This window comes from Protopterus annectens, chromosome 11.part0 (assembly GCF_019279795.1).
Source record: "Protopterus annectens isolate FY-2018-M chromosome 11.part0, PAN1.0, whole genome shotgun sequence".
Classification (NCBI taxonomy): Eukaryota; Metazoa; Chordata; order Ceratodontiformes; family Protopteridae; genus Protopterus; species Protopterus annectens.
In genome coordinates, this window is record NC_056745.1 from 1475494043 (window position 1) to 1475518369 (window position 24327).

Genomic DNA, 24327 nt, shown 5'->3' on the forward strand with positions numbered 1-24327 from the left:
GTTACTCTACGTAGGGTGTGGCAGTCTCTGTGGTGGCTCTCTTTGGGTGGTCTCATTTCCTCCCACTTCTGATACCAGGTTACTCTACGTAGGGTGCGGCAGTCTCTGCATTGGGTCTCTCTGGGTGGTTTCATTTCCTCCCACTTCTGATGCCAGGTTACTCTACGTAGGGTGTGGCAGTCTCTGCATTGGGTCTCTCTGGGTGGTTTAATTTCCTCCCACTTCTGATGCCAGGTTACTCTACACAGGGTGTGGCAGTCTCTGCATTGGGTCTCTTTGGGTGGTCTCATTTCCTCCCACTTCTGATGCCAGGTTACTCTACGTAGGGTGTGGCAGTCTCTGCATTGGGTCTCTCTGGGTGGTCTCATTTCCTCCCACTTCTGATGCCAGGTTACTCTACGTAGGGTGCGGCAGTCTCTGCGTTGGCTCTCTTTGGGTGGTCTCATTTCCTCCCACTTCTGATGCCAGGTTACTCTACGTAGGGTGCGGCAGTCTCTGCATTGGCTCTCTCTGGGTGGTTTCATTTCCTCCCACTTCTGATGCCAGGTTACTGTACGTAGGGTGCGGCAGTCTCTGCATTGGGTCTCTTTGGGTGGTCTCATTTCCTCCCACTTCTGATGCCAGGTTACTCTACGTAGCGTAGAGTGCAGCAGTCTCTGCATTGAGTCTCTCTGGGTGGTTTCATTTCCTCCCACTTCTGATGCCAGGTTACTCTACGTAGGGTGTGGCAGTCTCTGCGTTGGCTCTCTTTGGGTGGTCTCATTTCCTCCCACTTCTGATGCCAGGTTACTCTACGTAGGGTGCGGCAGTCTCTGCATTGGGTCTCTCTGGGTGGTTTCATTTCCTCCCACTTCTGATGCCAGGTTACTCTACGTAGGGTGTGGCAGTCTCTGCGTTGGCTCTCTTTGGGTGGTCTCATTTCCTCCCATTTCCTTTCCAAAAACACATGCTGCTTGACCAGTTACATAAGGAGTGTCCAACCTTTTTGGCTCAGGGGCCACTTACCATACTTGGCAAGGTTTGAGAGGCCACATTACCTTGTCAAACGTATCTGTCCATTCAAAACAGTTGGTTATAGGACAGAGAGGGCCAGATAAAATACTTCAGTGGAACAGATTTTGGACACCCCGGGGCTAAATTAAACTTTATCCATATATGTTCTATTTATGCATGCCCTTTTCAATGTTTTGGCTGAAATGGAAAGGATCTGAAAAAGCCAAGTTCACTTATCTGCTCAACAAGCTATAAACAATGAAATCAAACAGTATGCATCAAAACTTTGTATTAAAACGTTACTACAGAAATTAAATGACATCTAAGGACAGTAACAATGCAATGAAGTCCAAAGGGATGTGTGTGGTACAGAGGTGATGACAGGCACAAACCCAAACAATGAGTACCTTACAGTCCTTAGGCCTACAGCGATGTCCATAATATTCACACCCCTCTGTGTCTTACAAATTACATCCCTGAATTTCTGAGTCCCTTGTTACATACAGGTGGGGAATGGAATTTAATTTGCAATTGTGACGATATATCAGGGGGACCTAGAAAGGAAAAAGTAACAAGAGGGGGTAAATTAAGTCATTGATATGAAGACGTGAGTTCAGTAGTAGATACTTGGACAAAATTTACATATTCTCCAGGATACAATAACTGGGATACACTATATTTCATAGGAACATGGGCATTTAACTGAAAACCAATAACTATTTCAGATCACGCCCAAATAAAAAGAAGATAAAAATGAAATAATGAAAAAATGACACTCTACCTTTCCCATCTACCTATTACAGAGAAAAGAATTTAAGGAATGGGTACTGGAAATTAACGAAGACTTGTTAGGGAAGAAAGAAATTCCTTCAGATGCGATAGCTAGTGAGTGGGATAAAATGAAAACGGAGTTTAAAAATAGGGTTGAAATAAAAGAAAAAGATATGGTTAAGTAGCAACAGTAATTATTTTCATAGCAGATTACTAGCTATTGGCCCCAAGGCCTCTACAAGCCTAGCCGTGCTACACTCTTGTTCTCTTACGGACCAAGATATATAGTCTTCTTTTGCTTGCGAATCTAAGATCAGTACCAGCTGCCCTTGTCTAAGAGGGACATGAACCTCATGGTGCAAATTTATAATTTCCCATCCAATTGTCCAGGTTACACTTATACAGGGTCAACGAGGAACTCTGTTTTACATGAACTGGGAGTTTGCTCCAGAAGAATGGTAACTTGTGGGAGACGTATCTGTCTTTCCAGCATGTCCTTTTAATATTGCATACTAGGTTAAAATCCCTAGAGCAACTGAATCTTGTCCCACTGGATTTGAAGATGTGCAGCAGCTTTATCAAGGCAGGGTCTGAGACTGCTCTGTAGGCCAGGCACAAGTCGCCTCTAAGCAGTCTATAAGATACTGAGTAAAGTGATAGGGCCTTCAGTCTGTCCATGTAGGTCATGAGTTGTAGGCCCTGAATTTTCCTGGTGAGAAACCTCACGTCTCTCCAGTTGCTGCAGATGTCTTGTGAGTTACATACAGAAGGAAGCATTGAACTTTACTGGACTGATGAGAGCTGAATACACGGGAGTTGTAACCTCCTTAGCTTTGGATGCTATACCCTTGCTTATGAGGTGTGCAATGTAGAAGGACTTCCTTACTACTGTGGACACCTGATGATCAAAATTAAGACTATCAAACTTGCATTTCTAAATCTCTTAGCACTGGATTTGAACTTTGGGGGATGTTATTAATATTGCAATTAACAGGGGTTTCTCCTTTGCCAAAGGTGGTTACGCATTTGTTTTCATTTTAGTTTAAGTCCGTGGCTTTGACACCAATCATTTGTCTATATAAACCCATTTTGTAGTACGTTGACATCTTTTGGGGATATGATGATTGCACCCAATTTGCAGTCATCAGCAAACCTGGTAAGCCACAGGCCATCTATTTTCACCTGAACATCAAAAATGGATAAACACTAGTGAGCCTAACACACATCCCTGGGGAGCACCACTTTAACAGGTCTGTTAGTAAAGTTGGCATCCACACTTTTGACTGTGTGTGTTCGGTTTGAGCCAGCTGGCAATCCATCTATAACGTAAGGGTTAATCCCCAGCTGAGTGAGTTTCTCAATGAAGCCTGGGTAAGGGATTGTGTCAAAGCCTTGCCTAGGTCGAGACAGGCAGTGTGAACTTTTCTGCCTTCATCCAGGGCCTTGGTAACATTCTTGTAGTAGTCCACCAGCTTTAACAGCTAAGATCTGCCTTAACGAAGCCAAACTAGACTGAGTCAAGAGTTTGAAGGTCACCTATATCTTGTTAAGATCCCTGATGATTCTCTCCATGGCCATGCAGATGAGGCTGGTTAGACTTGTATATTTACAGTTCCCGGTGTCAGTTTAGGGACCTTCTTTTTGCAAGAGGATTACAGTTGCTGTTTTCTACTCAGCTGGGACTGTAGATCAGAGTCTGTGATATAACCTTTAAGAAGCATTCCAGTCAGTGGCCATGTGCATACAAGTACTGAGCACGTCCACGTAAGAGTGGCATTTTGATGTGCATACAAGTACTGAGCACGTCCAAGTAAGAGTGGCATTTTGATGTGCATACAAGTACTGAGCACGTCCAAGTAAGAGTGGCATTTTGATGTGCATACAAGTACTGAGCGCGTCCAAGTAAGAGTGGCATTTTGATGTGCATACAAGTACTGAGCACGTCCAAGTAAGAGTGGCATTTTGAGTGAGCAGCCAGAGTGAGAGCACGCAAGTATGGAGTCCGAGAGCTCATTTAGGTTTAATGCTCCTGCCATCCATCCCAATGTGTTTGTATATAATAAACGACTTAAACACCCAAGCCTCATCTTCTTAATGCACATAAGAGGAACAATATGGTGCCAGAATGGGATCTAGGGGCACAGCCATGAGACAACCGGTTAGAGTTGGAGGAATATACAGGACTGGATCATCCCTACAGCTCAAACAACTCACAAAACAAGTCTGAAACAAATTCCAGGTACTAAAACTCGCTTAAATGATTTATTTCACTACAAATACAAAACAAAGCACTCAGAATGCTCAAAACGAATTTCTTATTAAATGAAATGTCCGAAACTGCGACATATTGATAAAAATATTTGAAATAATTACAAAAACATTTGAAATACCCGAATCGCATAAAATGTGCAAAAAAAGGGAAAATGACCGTATTTTTTTTTTTGCTATATACTACGTTTTCATATTACTAAAGCTATTCAAAGTATCTGAAGTGTGCAAAGTGTTTGCAAGTGTGTGCAGTATTACAGTGCAGTTATTTCACAAAGTACAGTTATTTCAGAGAGTTTATTGTGCACTTTATTATAAGTACCTGGTGTGTGCGAATGTTCGTATATAATTAAAAAGGCAATTTTGCATTATGTTTTATAATAATTTATGGGCAAGGCAAAAGGATTTTGCAGAACCGGACTGCTTGTATTTGATAACAATATTGCAGGAAACTGGAATGTGTTTGAGCAGGAATACGATATTTTCATACAGGCTGCTTTTTCTGACAACATGTACAAAGGCATTTATTCTGCTTAACTTAGCTGGTTCAGAGGCCATTGAAAGAGCGTTCATTTGTGTATGCACCTGCTGTGTTTGCAGGGGAGGGGGGAAGACCGCCATACTGTGGTATGGGTTGAAATGCTGGAAGACCCAGAGTGCTTAAAACATAAATTTAGAGAAACGCATAACCCCCCAAACAAATATGACGGAAAGGCACTTATTTTAGACAAGGGATCAAAAGCCTGGTGAAACTTTTGCAGCATATATAACTGACTTTAGAAATAAGGCTAAAACGTGCAGATTTGGTGATATGAGAGATGAGTTGATAAAGGACAGGTATGTGTATGCTATTAATAATGACAGTGAGAACGATTTTAATTTGACATGATTTGACTTTAAATAAGGCCATGGAGAGCTGTCAGATATATGAGCTTATAGAAAGGCACATCAGTATGCTTACAAATGAGAAACCAAGCCTTCCAGTACCTTCCACACTTCATGTAGATAGCATGCAGCATGAGATTAAGAGACACAGGCCTAAAAGCGGGCAACTTCAGTCAAACCCAGAGTTACAGAGGTACTTCAGCAAGGCCCAAGGCACAGGGGTGACTCAGCAAAACCCACAGCAAACCTTAGTCAACTGTCATAATTGTGGTGGTAATCATGACCCCAAAAGAGAGAAGTGCTTAGCTTTTAGTCAGCAGTGTCATTCTTGAATGAAGAGGAATCATTTCAAAAGGTTTTGTAAATCAAATAAGGCACATTCTTAATGGGCATTCCAAGAGGCAAGTTTATCAATTAGAAAGCGGAGACTCTCCTTTTTATGTAGATGGTGTGTCGGTGCTTGGTGAAACAGTCAATGCAGGAGATTTGTGGACAAAGAACGACATCTTTTGTACTATTTGGATTAATGGGAGTCCTGTAGAGCTCAAAGTAGATACTGGTTCAAAGTGCAACGTTACGTCAGCAGAAACATTTGCTAGAGTAAAAGTTGCATAACAACTTAATCTGACAAAGTGTGCGAAGCTTGTTGCTTATGGTGATGAAGAGACTCAACTGAAGGCTTATTAGTGCTTTCATGTTATTCTGCTGGGAACAGCTTTGACTTGCAATTTTACATAGTCAAGAGTCAGTTGCAGTCATTATTAGGCCTCAGAGACAGTTTGAAAATGGGACTGCTTTCACTTAAGAAGTCCTCCATGTAAGCCTCATGACAACAGCTCAAATTTCACCCAAACTATTTTTTCTCAGTATGCTGATATTTCTGCAGACAAACTAGGCAAACCACCAGTCGTGTACTCCATGAAGTTAGACCCAGAGGTCAGTCCAGTTATCATACCAGCACAGAAAGTTCCAGTAGCTATGCAGATCAGAGACAAAGCCCAGCTAGACAAAATGGTGCAGCTAGGAGTAATTGGTCCAGTAGAAGAACCTACTGAATGGGAATCCTCTATGGTGATAGCTCATAAGAAAAGCTCAGATGATATCAGAATATGTAGTGATCCAACAGATCTGAACAAAGCATTAAAAAGACATCATCCAATATGCACAGTCGAAGAGTTTGCTGCTCTCATGCCAGATGCCACTATTTTTTTCTGTCTTAGATGAAAAAAGTTCATTTTGGCAAAGTTTGCTTGAACGAAAATCTTCATTAATCACATTCGGTAAGTCATTGGAAGATGCAGAGTTCTGAAAATGCCATTTGGAATAAATTCTGCTACTGAAGTATTTCAGTGTGCAATGGAGCAAATTTTTTCAGGCTATCCCTGTGCTATTACAGCAGATGATATTATAGTAGGAGGCAATGGTGAAGCCAAACATGACAAACTTCAAGAAAGTTCTGGAAAGAGCACATGAAGTGAATCTTACACTGAATCCTCAAAAGTGCAAGTTCGGGCTATGAGAAGTTACTTATGTTGGTCACTTATTTACCAGTTCAGGCTTACGACCAGACCCTTCCAAGCAAACATCAATTCTCGAGATTCCAGTTCCGGACAATGTCCAAGCCCTACAATGTTTTCTTGGAATGGTCAACTATCTAGGCAAGTTCATTCCAGATTTAAGCCAGCTTTCAGCACCACTGTGAGAGCTGACACACACAGATGTAATTTGGTCATGGTCAGAACAGCACTAAAGAATATTTGATATCCTGGAACAGGAAATTGCTAAAGCACCATCTCTCAGCTACTATGATGTTCACAAACCAGTTACTTTTTCCTGTGATGCTTTTAAGTTTGGTCTAGGTGCAGTCATTCTTCAAGAGGGTAGACCAGTAGCCTATGCATCGAGAACTCTCACCCAGACTGAGATGCAATATGCCCAGATTGAGGAAGAGCTTTTGGCAATTGTGTCTGCATGTTCAAAGTTATTTGATTATATTTATGGTCGACCTATTCAGATTGAAACTGACCGCCAACCTCTCTAGCCACTCTCTTGAGAAAGCCTATGCATACAACTCCAGCCAGACTGCAATGTATGATGCTCAGATTGCAAAAGTACGATTTCAATCTTGTCTATACAAAATGCAAACTTCTTTATGTTGCCAATACTTTATCCAGATCGCCCAGAAAAACAACAGAACAGCATAACAACGAGCAACTTGATTTTGAAGTCATGGAAGTGAGAAATTTTTCTTCTACATGTCCTGATGAGCTCAGAACTCACACAGCTACAGATCCAATTCTCCAGAAGCTAAACCTCTATCAGTCATGGATGGCCTTCAAAGCAATCTTGTTTACCTGTAGAAATGCAACCATATTTTCCATACACAGATGAGATTTTGTCAGACAATGATGATATGAAAGGTCCTTAAAGTGATTGTTCCAAAGTCCTTGTAACAAGCATATATTAAGATCTTGCATCGTGGCCACCCAGGAACGGATTCTACCTGGTGAGGTGTTTAGTATTTTGGCTCTCTACGTCAAGAGATAAAGTATGGTCATCTTGTTCAGTATGTAATAGTACAAAGCTGCATCAGCAGAACCACTTCAGTTAAACCAGACTCCTGAAATCCCTTGCTCGACAGTAGCCACAGATGGAGTGGAATGGGCAACATTACTTGGTGTTATCAGACTCTTATTCAAACTGGTTCAAGATTCACCTACTTCTCAACCTAACTTCCAGCACTGCAATTAATACGTTGAAGTGACATTTTTCTGTCCATGACAGTCCACACTGTTATTTCAGACAATGGTGCACAGTTTAGAAGTCAGCAGTTCAAGAGATTTGCAGAAGAGTGGGACTTGTTCATATTATGAGTAGTCCTGAATACCCTCAGTCAAACAGCGTGGCTGACCGTGCAGTGCAAAGTGCAAAACAGCTGCTGGAGAGAAATCCTGACGTGGCAACACCAATGGTTTTCTCAACTTATTAAATCTCAGAAACATTCCTCGTGTTAAACATCTTGGTTCACCTGCCCAGAGACGTATGTTCAGACCAAATTACCAATCAGCAGTCATTTATTGGTTCCAAGTGCTATGAACAATAAAGCAGTAAAAGCCCAATTGCTGAAAAAGTGTTTGTCTCAGAAGTCTTACTATGATAACACCAGCAAACTGCTCAGTTCATTGAAAAAAGGGGAGATGGTGAGGATGCAGACATCAAAAAGTTTTGATCGCATTAGATTTGTGAAAAGTTTGTGTCAAGATTCGAAACTGCACATTGTGGAATCTCACAGAATGGAATTCAGACGAGTCACGAAAGTGGAAGCATGTTACCACTTTCTGAACCAGTGTTACAGCATCTTGCCTGTGACAAAGACTCTAGTTCTCAGAGTGACACTGCCAATGTCTCTGTTCCAAAGGACATTCAGTCAGCAATCCCCATTCCTGAGAAAATCCCTGGGACTCCTCAAGCAGAACATTCCCCAATGACTGTCCCTGTTGCTAAACCCAGTCCTATTATGTCACAAGATCAGGTTGCATCTCAAAAACTAGTTCCAGATGCACAGCACATGGACATAACTGTTTTTCTTTATTAGTGTTTGTATGATTGCATCCCTATTGAAATGTCATTGTTTATATGAGACAGCTCAGTAAAGAGGAGGATGTAGATCAGTGTATGTGATGTACCTTTAAGAAACTTTCCAGTGAGTCAGCACATGCATATAAGTACTGAGCAGGTGCAAGAGCGCCGTTTTGAATGAGCAGCCAAGACTGTGAACATGCAAGTATGTAGTCAGACAGACAGTTCAAGTTTAATGTTTCTACCATCCATCCTGATGCATTTGTATACAATAAACTACTTAAATGAACACCCAAGCCTCAACGTCTTCTTAATGCACATAAGAAGAGAGACAATGCCTACTAAACATGGTGGATGACTTTGGTAATATCACTACAGCTGTGGTCGAGAACAAAACAGTATATACTGCCTGCACTGACCTAGCTAACGGCTCTGGCACAATACTTCACTCTGGTATTTTAGACAAACTCACAAATTTAGACATAAATCCCTATGTCACCCGATGGATAGCCAAATCGCTCACAGACAGGACACGTGAAGTTAGGGTAAGGGAATCCACCTCCACCAAGAGACCAGTTACTAGTGGTGTCCAACAGGGCTTGGTACTGGGACCTCTCCTGTTTGAAATCTACTTTGCGATGTCAAGACAAATGTAGATGCTCAGTTCGCTCACCAAATTTGCTAATGACTCCAAGATGGGTGCAATCACTGAATCCCCCAAAGATGCAGATATCATCCAGAAAGGTCTGACAGATAAATTACTGATGCCAGAACCATGGCCTAAAATTCAATGCAAAAAGGATAATCATACTCTTTGGGAAGACCACTCCTGCAAACTAAAACACTGATAACATTCCACTAAAGAATACTTGGCAGCTCACGTTGACAATAACCTGAACTATGGTCAGCATGTGGCCATGGTAGTGAGAAAATCTTTCTATATGATACAAAAAAGAAGTTATGTTCTCACCATAAAGTTCCATGTTTGTTGTCCTTTATCTCGCCTTCCTTCTTTCTGGTTGGGTTTGGAGCCGATCTCGGCTCCTACTTGGCCACTTCTAAAGCTTGAAGAGTCCTTACTGGCACGAGGTTAGCCCCTTATCCCAGCATGCTTAGCGGTAGCTACCCAGATCTCATTTGTGACAACTAACCACTAGATAGGAGAACTATAAATTATCAAATAAAGGAGGTAACCAAACAATGCTGCTTCCTTGTACCGAAAAAACAGAACAACCATGATGACAAGGACTATACCAACAGCTGAAAAGCAAAGTAAACTCAGCCAAATCAGCCAAAAGGGGAATTCCTCTCAATCATCCAGGATGGGGAAGGAAGGTGAGATAAAGGACAACAAACATGGAACGTTATGGTAAGAACATAACTTCTCTGTGTTATGTTGCCCATCTCACCTTCCTTCTTTCTGGTTGGAACGGCGTCCCCAGCACCTAAATCCTGGGCAGCTCACTGGAAAAGAGACTTCAGAACCGTGGAACCAAAAGATGCCCTGTTCCGAGAGGCCATGTCCACTTTGTAAGGAGTAAGGCATGGGGAGTAGCCCATGTTGCTTGCCGCACATATAGTATCTAATGGAAGCTTGGCTTGAAAAGCTATGGAGGTAGCCAAGGACCTAGTAGACTGTTCTCTTACCTTTCCCGGGACAAACACATTCTGAGACTCATAAGCATAAGTAATAGTATTGGACAGCCATTTTGACAAAGTCACTTTGGAAATTGGTGAGCCTTGCTTACTCTGTGAGAAGGATACAAACAGCTGATCTGATCTTCTGATGTCCTTGGTTCTTTGAAGATAAAATCGTAACTGTCTGTGGACATCCAGCTGATGTAGCTTATACTCTGCCTTGTTGCCATAATTTGGAAAGAAAACGGAGTTCAATTGACTGATTCAAATTACACTGCGAACAGACTTTTGGTAAAAAGGAAGGATTAGTTCTAAGAGATCCTCTATCCTTGTAAAAGATCATATAAGGCGGGCAGATAGAAAGTGCCTGTAACTCGGAAACCTGCCTAGCTGATGTAATAGCAATCAGGAAAAGGGTCTTCCATGATAAGAACTTTAGAGAACAAGAAGCGGCTGGCTCAAAGGGAGGGAAGAGTAGAGCCGCTAGTACTAAATTTAAATCCCACGGATGGAGAGGTTCATGGATAGGAGGCCTTAATAGAGTAGCACCTTTCAAAAAGGCCCTACATAGCTTGTGGGACATGACGTTAGAACCTAGAAGGCCCACATGAAAATTGGAAATAACAGCCAGTTGAACTTGAATCGTAGCAGCCGCTGCTCCTATCTCAAAGATTTCTACCAGGAAGTCCAAAATTTTTGAAATTGGTGCTGTAAAGGGATCAATGTCATTTTGTTCGGCCCAGGAAGAGAACCTCTTCCGTTTACTAGCGTAAAGTTTACTAGTAGTTGGCTTGTGAGAAGAGACTAAAATATGTTGAACCATGGATGAGATATCCGGGGAAGCCTGGCTAGGACTGAAAGTGGAGAAACCAAGCTGCCAGCTTGAGAGTTTAAATGGAGGGATGAAGAGCACCAAACTGATGTGTCAGGTCTGGAACCGGGTCCAGAATCCAAGACTCCTCTTGCAGGTAATGCCAAAAGAACCATATCTGATGAGGCCAGTACAAGGCAATGAGGATCAGCTTGCGAGTCAGCAACTTTGCTTTCTGAAGAACTTTCGGAATTAGAGGAAAGGCGTATAGAATCCTGGGGGGGGGCAATCGTGGATAAGTGCAACTCTGGGTGACTGTCCCGGTAGGGGAACTACGGCAAAGTAGCTGTTGCATTTGTTGTTTAGGTGTGAGGCAAAAAGGTCACAGCATGGCTGGCTCCATCTGCAGAAGATCATATCCGCTACATCTTGTTTCAGAGACCACGCGTGGGGCATGAGAATTGCCCTGCTGAGCTTGTCCACTATCACGTTGGACTCCCCCGGGATGTGCGCTGCAACCAGAAAACTCAGAGAAAATCATCCATTGCCATACTCGAAGGGCCTCCTGACACAAGGGGTAAGATTTGGTTCTGCCCTATTTGTTGATGTACCGCACCACTGACATGCTGTCTGCCTGAATTGCTATATAGCTCAAAGGAAGAGAGTCGTAAAGTGCTTGCAGTGCTAATAATATCGCTCTCATCTCCAGGACACTGATGTGCAAATGGTACTCATGAGGTTGCCAAGTTCCTTGGACTGTCTGTCCCAGATAATGCCCCCCCCCCACCCTATCTGGGAAGCATCCGTGGTCAGTGTGGCTATCGGATGAGGGACTACCAAGGGTCTGCCTAGAGTGACTAGGGGAGAGTGGAGCCACCATTGTAGATCTTTCTTGCAAGCATCTGTGATTAAGATCATGTGCGACATTGGTAGATCCTGATGCGACCACTGAGTGAAAAGGAGCCATTGCAAAATCCTCATATGGCAACGAGCTAATGGGACTAGAGTAATGGCAGCCGTCATCAAGCCCAAGACCTTTAGGACTAACCGCGTCTGAACCTTTGACTTTGACAAGAGGAGAGAGACCAGACGTCGAATGGCAAGCACCCTTTCCTGTGGGAGCTTGGCTATCATGTCTCGTGTTAAGCTGAGCGCCTATGAAAGTAATACACAAGAGGGCAACAAGGCAGATTTTTCGTAGTTTACTGTGATTCCTAGATGTGCACAAGTGTGAATCGTGTGGATCCTGGCACTTAAGAGATGATGCTCGGTGGTGGCAGTGAGGAGCCAGTCGTCTAGATAAGGAAACACCTGGAATCCCAAACGTCTTAGGTGAGCCGTGACTACTGTCATGCATTTGGTGAACACCCTGGGGCTGTAGTGAGATCAAAGGGCAGAGCTCTAAACTGGTAATGACTGGCTCCCAGCAGTAAGAGTAAATGCCTCCTGGAATACCTGTCCACTTTTATATGGTAGTAGGCATCCTGGAGATCGATACAGCACATCCAATCATCCTGACCCAAAAAGGGTAGAATGGACTGCAGTGTCACCATTTGGAACTTGGCCTTCTTTACTGCCCTGTTCAGCTTGCTGAGATCCAGGATGGGTCTCCAGTCTCTTGTCTTTTTTGTAACTAAAAATAACCTTGCATAAGTTCCGGATTCAATCTGGTCTGCGGGGACTTCCTGAATGGCTCTTTTTTGCAGCAAACATTTTACTTCCAAGGCTGCTTGATCCCAAAGACTAGGTGGAACATCTGGGATTGATCATTTTTGATTTGTTGGGGGTGTTTGGGAGAAGGGAATTTTGTAACCCCTGGATATGATGCAATGTACCCACGCATCTTCTGTATTATCTTGCCAGGCTTTTGGGTACAGTGATTTTCTGCCCCTGACTGCCGCCAGAGGTGGGCAGCTGGGCAGGCAATCCTTCAGGGATTCTAAAAGGGCCTGGCAGACAACGTATCTCTGTCGCCCTGCTGCGGACCCCCCCCCCCACTGCGAGGCCAGCGTCTCCTGTTATTTCTCCTTCTGCCCCTGGGGGAATTATCTCCACGAGTGTCTGGTGAAATTCCCTGGGATTTACAGAACCACATTTTACCACTCTTTTGGTCTTTGAGATAAGACCTGGATGGAGTGGAAAAACAGACTCCTATGGCAGAGAGAGTTTTGCCATCTCGTTCACTCCTAAGAGTCTAACTTGTGGCCCGAACAAGGCCGAGCAGTCAAAGGGGGCGTTCATAAAGGAGGACTTGAAGGGCTCCGCAAATTGACAAAGGCACATCCAGGAGTGTCTGCAAAGAGCTACTCCTGTGCCTGCAGCTCTATTAGCTCCATCGGCTGCATAAGAAATCAGGCACATGGAGGAGTTAACAATGGAGGTTAGGGTCGCTAGCTGGTTAGCCGACTTGGAAGCCACTCCCTCAGCTGAAGGATACTGGAGGGAATCTCCCAGCTCTTTAAGGAGATCCCTCTGAAGTCTTGCGAAATGTGTCAAATAGTTCAGCAACCGAAGAGTAAAGGCCGCTTAAGAGAAAACACACTTCTCATCTCTATCCATGGCTCTAGACCTTGTTTGGCAGATGGACAGAAGAGGAAGTCTCCGCGAATTCCTTTTTGCTGGCTGCTGCCACCACCATAGCATCAACTGGCACACCTTTAGAGAGAAATGTCTTGTTCTCTGGTGCGGTGATGAACTTGTTAGGCCTTTTTGGAACGGGCTCCATGGTCTCTGGAGCACTCCATGCCTTTCGACTCACTACAGACAAAAGTGGGTCGAAAGGTGGAGGCTCCTCTGTACCGAAGGCGACGGCTCCGAGGCAGATGTGGGAGCCGAACTCACCTGCACCGAGGCTCCGAGGGGGAGAACGGGGTCAGACAAGGGTCCGATGCCACTCCTCCCCTCGGAGTTGACAAGAGAGTCTCAGTGTCCAGACCCCTCAATGAGGTCTGAGCAGATGTCTGAACCAATAAGGCAAGGGTTGTTGGAACTGATGGTTCCACCACTACTACTTCCATGCACTCAGGCTCCGAACTGGACGCAGTCGGAGGAGGACTCTAGACAGGGACTGGTTTAGACGACGGCGCCACTTCCTTCTGGGCTGGGCTCGACAACAATTTTGCAAATACCAGTGTCTTGAGCAGCCTCTTCACCACTCTCTCCACATCATCATCCGATAAACTCCTGTATGACTGAGAGGAGTGGGCCGAGGACTGGTGACTACCTGCCACTGACTGCAAAAGTTGAGACTGAGGCACAAATCTCACCAGGTCCAGCGAAGGAGATCTCAATCTCTTTTGGGTCCTGGATGGTTCCAAAAACACTGATGGAGCCGCCAGAGAAAAAGACTCCTTCAGAGCCAAGAATCTACTCCAAAGGTTTGGAAGATTTGGATCTAGACTTTGTCATCACTGAAGGTGGAGCTGATGAAGATGCCAGTTTGCCATCAATTTTTTTTGAAGGCTGAGTGTCTGATGCTACTTCAGCCTAGGGTTTTTTAATAACCCTCTCAAAATAAGTTTGTTGTGCCTCTCCTGTAAAACTCGTGCGCTAAAGGCATGGCAAAAAGCAGGAGTCATGCAGGTGGACCGCCCCTAGACAATACACCCAACTCGTGTGCCCATTCGTAAGGGACATTTTCTGGCAGCATGAGTTGCATTTCTTGAACCCTGACTGCTTAAGGATTTCTTTAGACATTATAAACACCACAAAAAGAAACTGGACTAACAACTGAAGAGTGTTTTTTTTTTTTTTTTTTTTTTTTTGAAAGAAGAGGAAGAAGAGGAGGAGGGGGTCGTAGCCTCCAAGTTAAAAGGCTTCTCCGTAGGTAGCAAGGAGGGATAACAGGACAAGAGAACAACCCTCAAGAAAAAAACAGGCTGCAGACAACACCATCACCACACAGGTAAAGTCCTGAGAGAAAATGACGGCCTGACAACAGCAGCAACAAGGATAGGGGTGATATAGAAGGAGAAATCACTAGACTCTAAAGAAATTTAGCCTAAAACCATAACAGTTTTTATAGAAAAGAACCACTACTAAGCTTGAGCCAGCAGAAGACCATATCGATGTTGCAGGCAGCAAACAGGATCTGGGTAGCTACCGCTAAGCATGCTGGGATAAGGGGCTAGCTTTGGGCCAGTATGGACTCTTCAAGCTTAAGAAGTGGCCGAGTGGGAGCCGAGATCAGCACCGAACCCAACCAGAAAGAAGGAAGGAGAGCTGGACAACATAACATTTATAAGCAAGAGCATGACATCCAGATCTAGAGACGATAGTTCCACCACACTCTGCTCTCATCAGACCAATAACAGACATCCAGATCTAGGGGACGATAGTTCCACCACACTCCACTCTCATCAGACCAATAACCGACATCCAAATCTAGAGACAATAGTTCCACCACACTCCACTCTCATCAGACCAATAACCGACATCCAGATCTAGAGACGATAGTTCCACCACACTCCACTCTCATCAGACCTATAACAGACATCCAGATCTAGAGATGATAGTTCCACCACACTCCGCTCTCATCAGACCAATAACAAAGAAGGAAGGAGAGCTGGACAGCATAACATTTCAGATCTAGAGACGATAGTTCCACTACACTCAGCTCTCATCAGACCAATAACTGAGCACAGTGCTCCCTTTGGCATGTACCAGGCATCTGCAACAGCTACAGTGGCCACAGAGGTTCCTCCCCTAAAAGAATACAAGGAGCAAAAAATAAGTCCTATGCAGACTGCCTCAAAGCCCTGTTCCTGTAACTTGGTGTCCTACAGACTATTGAAGGGAAATCTATGCCCAATATACAAGGGATTCTCCGATCCAGCCCTACTGGATCTGCTACACGTTCGCAAAACAAACAGCACTAGAATTACCCGATCTATAGATCTAAACCTCGTCTGGGACATAAAATATGTTGGTGGGACAGGTGTGCATCTCAACAGATTACCCCTTTTCTGGAACAGACTTCGCATTCACGTGAAACCAAGCTCTTCCCTTAGCCTATTCAAACACGAACTGGACCAATGAATGGGAAATTGCAAATTCACACCTGGCTTGTCACCTGTAGCCCTTACGGACAGGGGGCATCTGTAGATACCCCAAGGCATAGGTATATACCAGAGCCAATCTATCCCATGGGTATTGATAATTGGGAAAATAGAACAGGGATGGCTAGGCTTAAAAAGTCTCTAGGGCCATCAGCCTAGTAACCTATGATAGCAGTGAATTACATTAAGAAATGTTGGGTGCAAATAGCAATGTCGCAGAAGACACACTTGGTAGAACTGTTGATCTGATAAAGGATTTCATGGGTGGACATTCGGCAGAACATCACAGACAATGGAAAATGGGAGAAATAATATTAACTGCTAGAGAGGCTCCAATAATGATAGAAGTACAAAAAACAAAGGTAGATTTGGCGTAATAAGGGGTTACTGGCAGGGGAGGATTATGCTATCATGTATTTATATTCCACATAAAACTACTATTATGAAACTTACAAGAATCTTTGGATAAAATCGGCTTTAAGAAAGGATTATTACTTATGGGTGGGGAATAGTGAGAATGTATTACGGAGATCTAAAAGGGAAAATCTAACAAAATACTGTAGATTCCAGAAGAAATGTATGAGAATATTTGTAAGGAAAATATAAATTTGTTAGTAGAAACTCAGACTGAATTTACATATTTCCCCAAACTAGAACTAGACAATTTCACAGGGGGGGGGTGTAACTGAAGGCACCGACAAACACACAGTAACCATTCAGATGGTGCACAGAAAGAAAACCAAGACACACATGCAGCATAATCAAGTCAAAATGAGACCTGCCTGTTAAAATGATGGGAATTTAACAAAAACGAAGTATAAATAATTTGAGAATTATTACGGAAGATAGAAATTTCTTCAGAAGGGATAGCTAGTGGGTTGGGTAAAATGAAAATGGAGTTTAAACAGAGTAGAAATAGAGAGATGAAAAAGTAGTAATAGGAAAGAAGTAATATGAATTATTTAGAAGGGCTGACGCTGACCAAGGTTACAGTATTGCAGAATAAGAGGAACTTCACAAAACTCTGGTAAGTTGACCTAGAGGGTAAAGGCTCTGAACTGTAGTTCCTGTGGTAGAAAGTTCGATCCCCTCAGCCCTTGTATGCCTACTGTGGGACTTGGAGCAAGTCTCTTAACCAGGCAGTATTTGGGCTAGGCTTCTCAACGATTCCCTGAAAGGCAAGTCTAGTAAATGCAGATGAACAAAAGAAACAACTGCAGAGTGGGGAAAAAAATGATGGGAATATTTGGATAATGTGCATGAGCTTACAAAGGTTGTTGTTAAGCAAGAATGTTTGATAAACCCGAGCACAAAAACTTTTAGCACAATGAATTAGGAGACAGAAAATATAGAGGGTTGTCACCAAACTCTGGGAGTCTAAGAAAACTAACCAGAAATCCTATAGAAATATTACAGATATTTCAGAAACTTTATGAAAATTTGCATAAAGCAGAGGGATGTGGAAACCGAGAAAAAGCAAAAATGGAAATATTTATGGAAGAGAATTATATCAAGGTTAGATGAAGATAAGAGTCAACAATTAACAGCTATAAGAAGAGATGAGAAGATCCCTTACCATGGAATGGGTAAGGCCAGTCCAACCACAAGCAACAATTTAATTTGAGCACAAAGGAAAACTGGCTATGATTAAAAATGTCACACAAGGGCAGCTAGCCTAGCACTTGCCTATGAACCTATAAAAACAGTGACTTAAAGTCAACCAACATGAAATTCTCCTGGAAGAGACTTCAGACAGTGGGTGTACAATTAATCCCCTTCAAATTACTGGTCAAAACTGAGCCTGTGACACTAAAGGATTGGAGGTGCCACCTCTAAGGACAGTCCTGACAAGTGGACAATGTGACAAGAGATATGGCCCACAATTTCCCCACCCTGCTTAGGTACCATCCTCCTGTTGCTAGGTTATCTTCAACCACTCCTTCAGAAATTTGAGGAAGGCCTCAGGCATCCCCTTTCTTTGTTTCAGAGCAGCTGGCTTAAACAGCTGGCAACTGCATCACTGTCTAATGTATTCCCCTTCTTTTTTTAAATGTTTTGAGTTTCCAACACCATGACAGGAATGGACCCCATTTCTAAATTCGGGCATGATTAAAGTCAATGAAATTAGTACTGCTTCAAGCTTGTTTTTCTCAGCACCGGCAATGTACCCAGAATCCTTCTAATATAAATAACCATGTATGAGCTGTAGTAACATATTTAAGCACACAAATGCTTTATTAGTCCTCTTACTATAACTATCTCTTCTGCACTGCTCTAATTTCTGTTTGAAATTCATGGTATTTAATAACTTTGTATCTCTCAGTATGTGCAACCACAATCATTGGGTGTAGCTATTTTAATGAATGCTACTTTTGTCCTTGGACTACTAGATCTTTCTGTTTTTTGTACCCATTTTCTTAACTATTGGTACTGGGTGATCCCATGTGCTCTGCACTTTAATTTCAGTGATGTTTTGTTGACCGCGTTTCCAGAGCTTCTCTGCTATCTATATATTAGTGTTTGCACAATCCCCATTACAATAGTCTTGCACATTACTGTCTTTCACTATATAGACCTTCAGCTATACATATACAAAACCTGCATTTGTCTGTTTCTCCCACTTTTTCTGCAGACTTCTTAAACCAATGTGCAACACAGCCTACACTATATCTTGGGCAACCGTACTTACCCTTTCACACTTTGGTTTAAAAATTCACCTCTACTTAACCATTCCTACATTAAGTCTTGGCTAACATGTAGCTGTTGGAACTTTTCTGCACGTACTAGTATATTTATGGGCTTTCTAATTATCTTTATTTTCAGGTCGTTTTCACATGCATCTTTTGTTTTTTGGGTACTTTCAGTTGCTCTAGTTTGATTCATTCCCATTCTTTTCCAAAATACTTCTGCTAAACTAAACTAAGAGGTTATCTTCAATTTCTTCTCTTTCTGCTTTAGAACTTTCACTACGTTTGGATACGAGGAGATCAGTAAATATGTTATGTAGTCCCACAACTGCAAACCTGAGGCCCCATACTTTCTTCAGACCAAAGGACATACACTCTTGGTACTCGCTGTTTTTATACATCTTTTGAGAAGCATGAGGCATTGTCCTTGTTTTCTTGTCTAATTTAATGCTGGTTGGTGACATCACACCACAGCTGTAAGTTAGAACACCACAAACTGATTTATAATTTGACCCTTTATTCCTAAATTTTGTGGCAGTTTTTAGTACAAGCTTCAGTCCTCTGTAGTATTCCTTATTAAGCTTTGCGCTCATTTAACACAAGGCTCTATTCTTGGTTCCCTCCTCTAACATTCTCAACAGCACTCTCCACACATCCACACAATGGGCCTGTCTAATACAATACTTGGAGGATTCTGCACTCATATGCATATCAGACTGGCACATCTCCAAAAAAATCACTCCGCAAACTAACAGCTATAGAAACATGGCTGTGTAACTCAACTCATGCTTACCCCCCTAAAAAATCCCTCTCTTATGAAAAAACAAAATTTAAAATAGTCTCTCAATACAACATTTGAAGTCACTTCTCATAGCAATTTATTAGGGATGATAGTAGATCATAATCTTAAATTTGACTTGAATATACAAAATTGCATTTAAAAAAAAAATCAGCAAAAACTAGGGATACTTTTAAGAGCAAACAACTTTCTCATCAATGCAACTAAACAGACTTGCCATTAGTTACCTCCTCCCCACACTACGTTATGGGGCTCATCCTTACTGACTTCCAGGCATCCCCACACTACATTATGGGGCTCTCATCCTTACTGACCTCCAGGCATCCCCACACTACATTATGGGGCTCATCCTTACTGACCTCCAGGCATCCCCACACTACATTATGGGGCTCATCCTTACTGACCTCCAGGCATCCCCACACCACATTATGGGGCTCATCCTTACTGACCTCCAGGCATCCCCACACTACATTATGGGGCTCTCATCCTTACTGACCTCCAGGCATCCCCACACTACATTATGGGGGCTGATCCTTACTGACCTCCAGGCATCACAAAAATCAAAACTTGGTACTATAATAAAGTGGCTAAATTTGCAAAAAAAATACCCTTTTGAGAACCCATCCCTGTATAGTACTAAAAAGCCTAAATTGGTTAGAACGACCCTAGCAACTAGCATATACACAGCTTCTTGCCACCTATAAAATTACTGGTTTCTATCTACTTGTCCAGCACTAAATATTCTACACAACTATGTTTCCAGTTGGTCACTACAATCAAATGACTAAAAACTCCTCTCGGTCCACATATTTATCAAATCTGCTGGGCACTGTCTATACTCGCATCATGTTGCCAAGGCCTGTAACTTCTTACCAGTATTCATTGGGTCAATACCCCCCCCCCCCCCGGCCTTTAAAACTATCCTGAAAGACGTCCTAGCTAAAATGTGAGACTGTTCTTGTTTAACACCAGGATAAACTATATCCCTAAATATGAACAAGTACTTACTCATACCTTACACCGCTCCTTACTCTCCCCATCTTCACTCACTTCCTTACTTCAATCTATTTCTCTCCCCTGACTCTCTCAAAATATGCCATGATCCTGTTTCTCTCACTTCATATTGAAATTCCTGTTCGTATTTCTACCAACTTAGTTTTAATTTCTCTATAGAAGTAGCTAAAATTGCTCCAAATTTAAATCCTGGTCCTTTAAGCTGTATCTATTCTTAAACAATGTTTTTACATAGTCTAATTTAGTATAATTATTTAAACTAGATGTTTTTGTATTACTTTTTGAAGACTGTAAAATTATGCTTTTGTGCTACTATGGAGGTTTTTCCCCCGGGCCTAAAGTGAAAATTGGCACCTACCCAGTTGGACTTGCCTGGTAATCAGATGTCAATATATACACAAACAGTTTTACAAATGACCTTTCATCTATTCTGTTTATACACATGCTCCTGCTCAAGTTTATTTTGTATCACATATCTCAGGTTAATATGCTCTTGATGATACAACTTTCCTGCAATAAATGCTGCTTTTGCACGTTTATCGAGACCAATTTATTATTCTTATTGTCTAAGAAAGCTAACATTATGTAGATGGATAATTCACTGGAAGAGAATCTGAAAGCACAATTTTAAATCCAAGAAAAGATGTGAACTTCCAGAAACCAACCTTGTTCAGCTGTAACAAACTGCTTGATGGGTTAAAGGGAAGACAAAGCACTAAAGATGACAAAGAATCTTCCAGGAATATCCACCTCTCAACTTCTCATCAACCCCCATTCCCCCCATTTTCTACATGGTGTTGGGGTGTCATGTCAAATGTCACCATCTCTCTCTCTCTATTCAATTCTCCTGCCGTCTTTGACACTCATGCCTCACCGTTGCAGGTCTCCTCCTCTTTGACACTCATGCCTCACCGTTGAGGTCTCCTCTTTGACACTCATGCCTCACCGTTGCAGGTCTCCTCTTTGACACTCATGCCTCACCGTTGCAGGTCTCCTCTCTCACACTCATGCCTCACCGTTGCAGGTCTCCTCTCTGACACTCATGCCTCACCGTTGCAGGTCTCCTCTGACACTCATGCCTCACCGTTACAGGTCTCCTCTCTGACACTCATGCCTCACCGTTGCAGGTCTCCTCTTTGACACTCATGCTTCACCGTTGCAGGTCTCCTCTTTGACACTCATGCCTCACCGTTGCAGGTCTCCTCTTTGACACGCCTCACCGTTGCAGGTCTCCTCTGACACTAATGCCTCACCATTGCAGGTCTCCTCTTTGACACTCATGCCTCACCGTTGCAGGTCTCCTCCTCTTTGACACTCATGCCTCACCGTTGCAGGTCTCCTCTTTGACACTCATGCCTCACCGTTGCAGGTCTCCTCTTTGACACTCATGCCTCACCGTTGCAGGTCTCCTCTCTCACACTCATGCCTCACCGTTGCAGGTCTCCTCTCTGACGCTCATGCCTCACCGTTGCAGGTCTCCTCTGACACTCATGCCTCACCGTTGCAGGTCTCCTCTTTGACACTCATGCTTCACCGTTGCAGGTCTCCTCTTTGACACTCATGCCTCACCGTTGCAGGTCTCCTCTTTGACACGCCTCACCGTTGCAGGTCTCCTCTGACACTAATGCCTCACCATTGCAGGTCTTCTCTTTGACACTCATGCCTCACTGTTGCAGGTCTCCTCTGACACTCATGCCTCACTGTTGCAGGTCTCCTCTGACACTCATGCCTCACTGCTGCAGGTCTCCTCTCATGCAATCCATCAACCTCTATGCTGAATGCCCTAATTTCCTCTTACCTTCTTCCAGCCTTTCCCAAATCATCTCCACCAGATTTTGCCTTCAGCTTTTCTGCACGTGCCCAAACCACTAATCTGTTCTCTGAACTTTTCTGCAACTGGAGCTACTCTGGCTTCTGCTCTAATGTCCTCATTTTTTTCTTTTGTCCCATAGTGTGCATCCTACCACCAGCCTCAGGAACTTTATCACCATCACCTCTAGATTCCTCAACTGCTCTGCCTTTAACAGTATATGGCACACAAACCTGGGCAGTACCGGTTGCACCACTGTTTTGTGCACCTCGCTTTTCAGCTTCTTTGGCATACTTCTGTCATATATCACACCTGGCACTGTAGCAGTTGGCTGCAACCTCTCTGATTCTACTTTTGACCTCCTCATTCAGACTTCCCTTCTCCTGAACCATCCCTCCCAGACACATAAAACTGTTAACCTGCTCCACTATTTTCACTTGTATCTCAATTCTCAGCTTCTTCTGACCACCCCCATTTGCTGCCATTACAACTATCTTATTTGTCCTCAGTGTCATCCCATGTGCCTTCAGATTTGCACTCCATTCCTCTATCCTTTGCCGAAGTTCTTGTTCAGAGTCTGCAAGTAATGCCACATCGTTTGCATACAAAAACTTTGTTGATCTGTCCCCTCAGAACTGTTTGCTAATGTAGTCCATCAGTATGAACAGCAACTCATGAGAGAACCCTGGCACACACCCACTCACACAGAGACCCCCTCTGTGAGACTGAACAGTTTGCATTTGAGTCATTGGGTCCACATACATAGCTTGCACTAATTCTACCAATGTTTCTGGGACTTCGAACCACTGCAGGACTGCCCAAATCAGCTTTCTCTGCACACTGTCATATGCTTTTTGTCCAAGTTATGGAATGCCCATTTGGAGTCTTTCCTCATTTCTCACTTCAACTGTCTGTCTCAGTGCATCCTGATCTGAACTGCTCATCTCCCATTTTGCTTTCTACTACTCTCTGTATTCATTTATCCATCCTCCTCTCCAGAACTTTCATGCAATGTGACAGGAGTCTAATGCTGCTGTACTACTGCCCACAGCTATGAACGACCCCCCTTCTGTTCTCCAGTAATCTAGGATATGCCTCTCTCTCCATACTGCTAAGAGTACCCTCAGAAGCCACTTCTCCCCATCTCACCCAGCACCTTTTTCACACCTGCTGTGATCTCTCCGGAGCCTGTTGCATTCCCTATTTTCCTTATTTCACCTGCTGTGATCTCGGTGGAACCAGTTGCTTTCCCTATTTTCCTTATTTCACCTGCTGTGATCTCGCTGGAGCCTGTTGCGTTCCCTATTTTTCTTATTTCACCTGCTGTGATCTCGCTGGAGCCTATTGCTTTCCCTATTTTCCTTATTTCACCTGCTGTGATCTCGCCGGAGCCTGTTGCTTTCCCTATTTTCCTTATTTCACCTGCTGTGATCTCGCTGGAGCCTGTTGCGTTCCCTATTTTTCTTATTTCACCTGCTGTGATCTCGCTGGAGCCTGTTGCTTTCCCTGTTTTCCTTATTTCACCTGCTGTGATCTCGCCGAAGCCTGTTGCTTTCCCGATCCTTATTTCACCTGCTGTGATCTCGCCGGAGCCTGTTGCGTTCCCTATTTTTCTTATTTCACCTGCTGTGATCTCGCCGGAGCCTGTTGCTTTCCCTGTTTTCCTTATTTCACCTGCTGTGATCTCTCCAGAGCCTGTTGCTTTCCCTATTTTCCTTATTTCACCTGCTGTGATCTCTCCGGAGCCTGTTGCTTTCCCTATTTTCCTTATTTCCCCTGCTGTGATCTCGCCGGAGCCTGTTGCTTTCCCTGTTTTCCTTATTTCACCTGCTGTGATCTCGCCGAAGCCTGTTGCTTTCCCTATTTTCCTTATTTCACCTGCTGTGATCTCTCCGGAGCCTGTTGCGTTCCCTGTTTTCCTTATTTCACCTGCTGTGATCTCGCCGGAGCCTGTTGCTTTCCTTATTTTCCTTATTTCACCTGCTGTGATCTCTCCGGAGCCTGTTGCTTTCCCT

The 24327-nt window shown here is 43.4% G+C and overlaps 1 protein-coding gene across 1 annotated transcript in view; it reads right to left on the bottom strand.

Moving 5' to 3' along the window:
* Positions 1 to 24327, bottom strand: part of LOC122815091 (RNA helicase Mov10l1-like) — a 1410002-nt gene that overhangs the window by 165446 nt on the left and 1220229 nt on the right. The window lies entirely within an intron of this gene.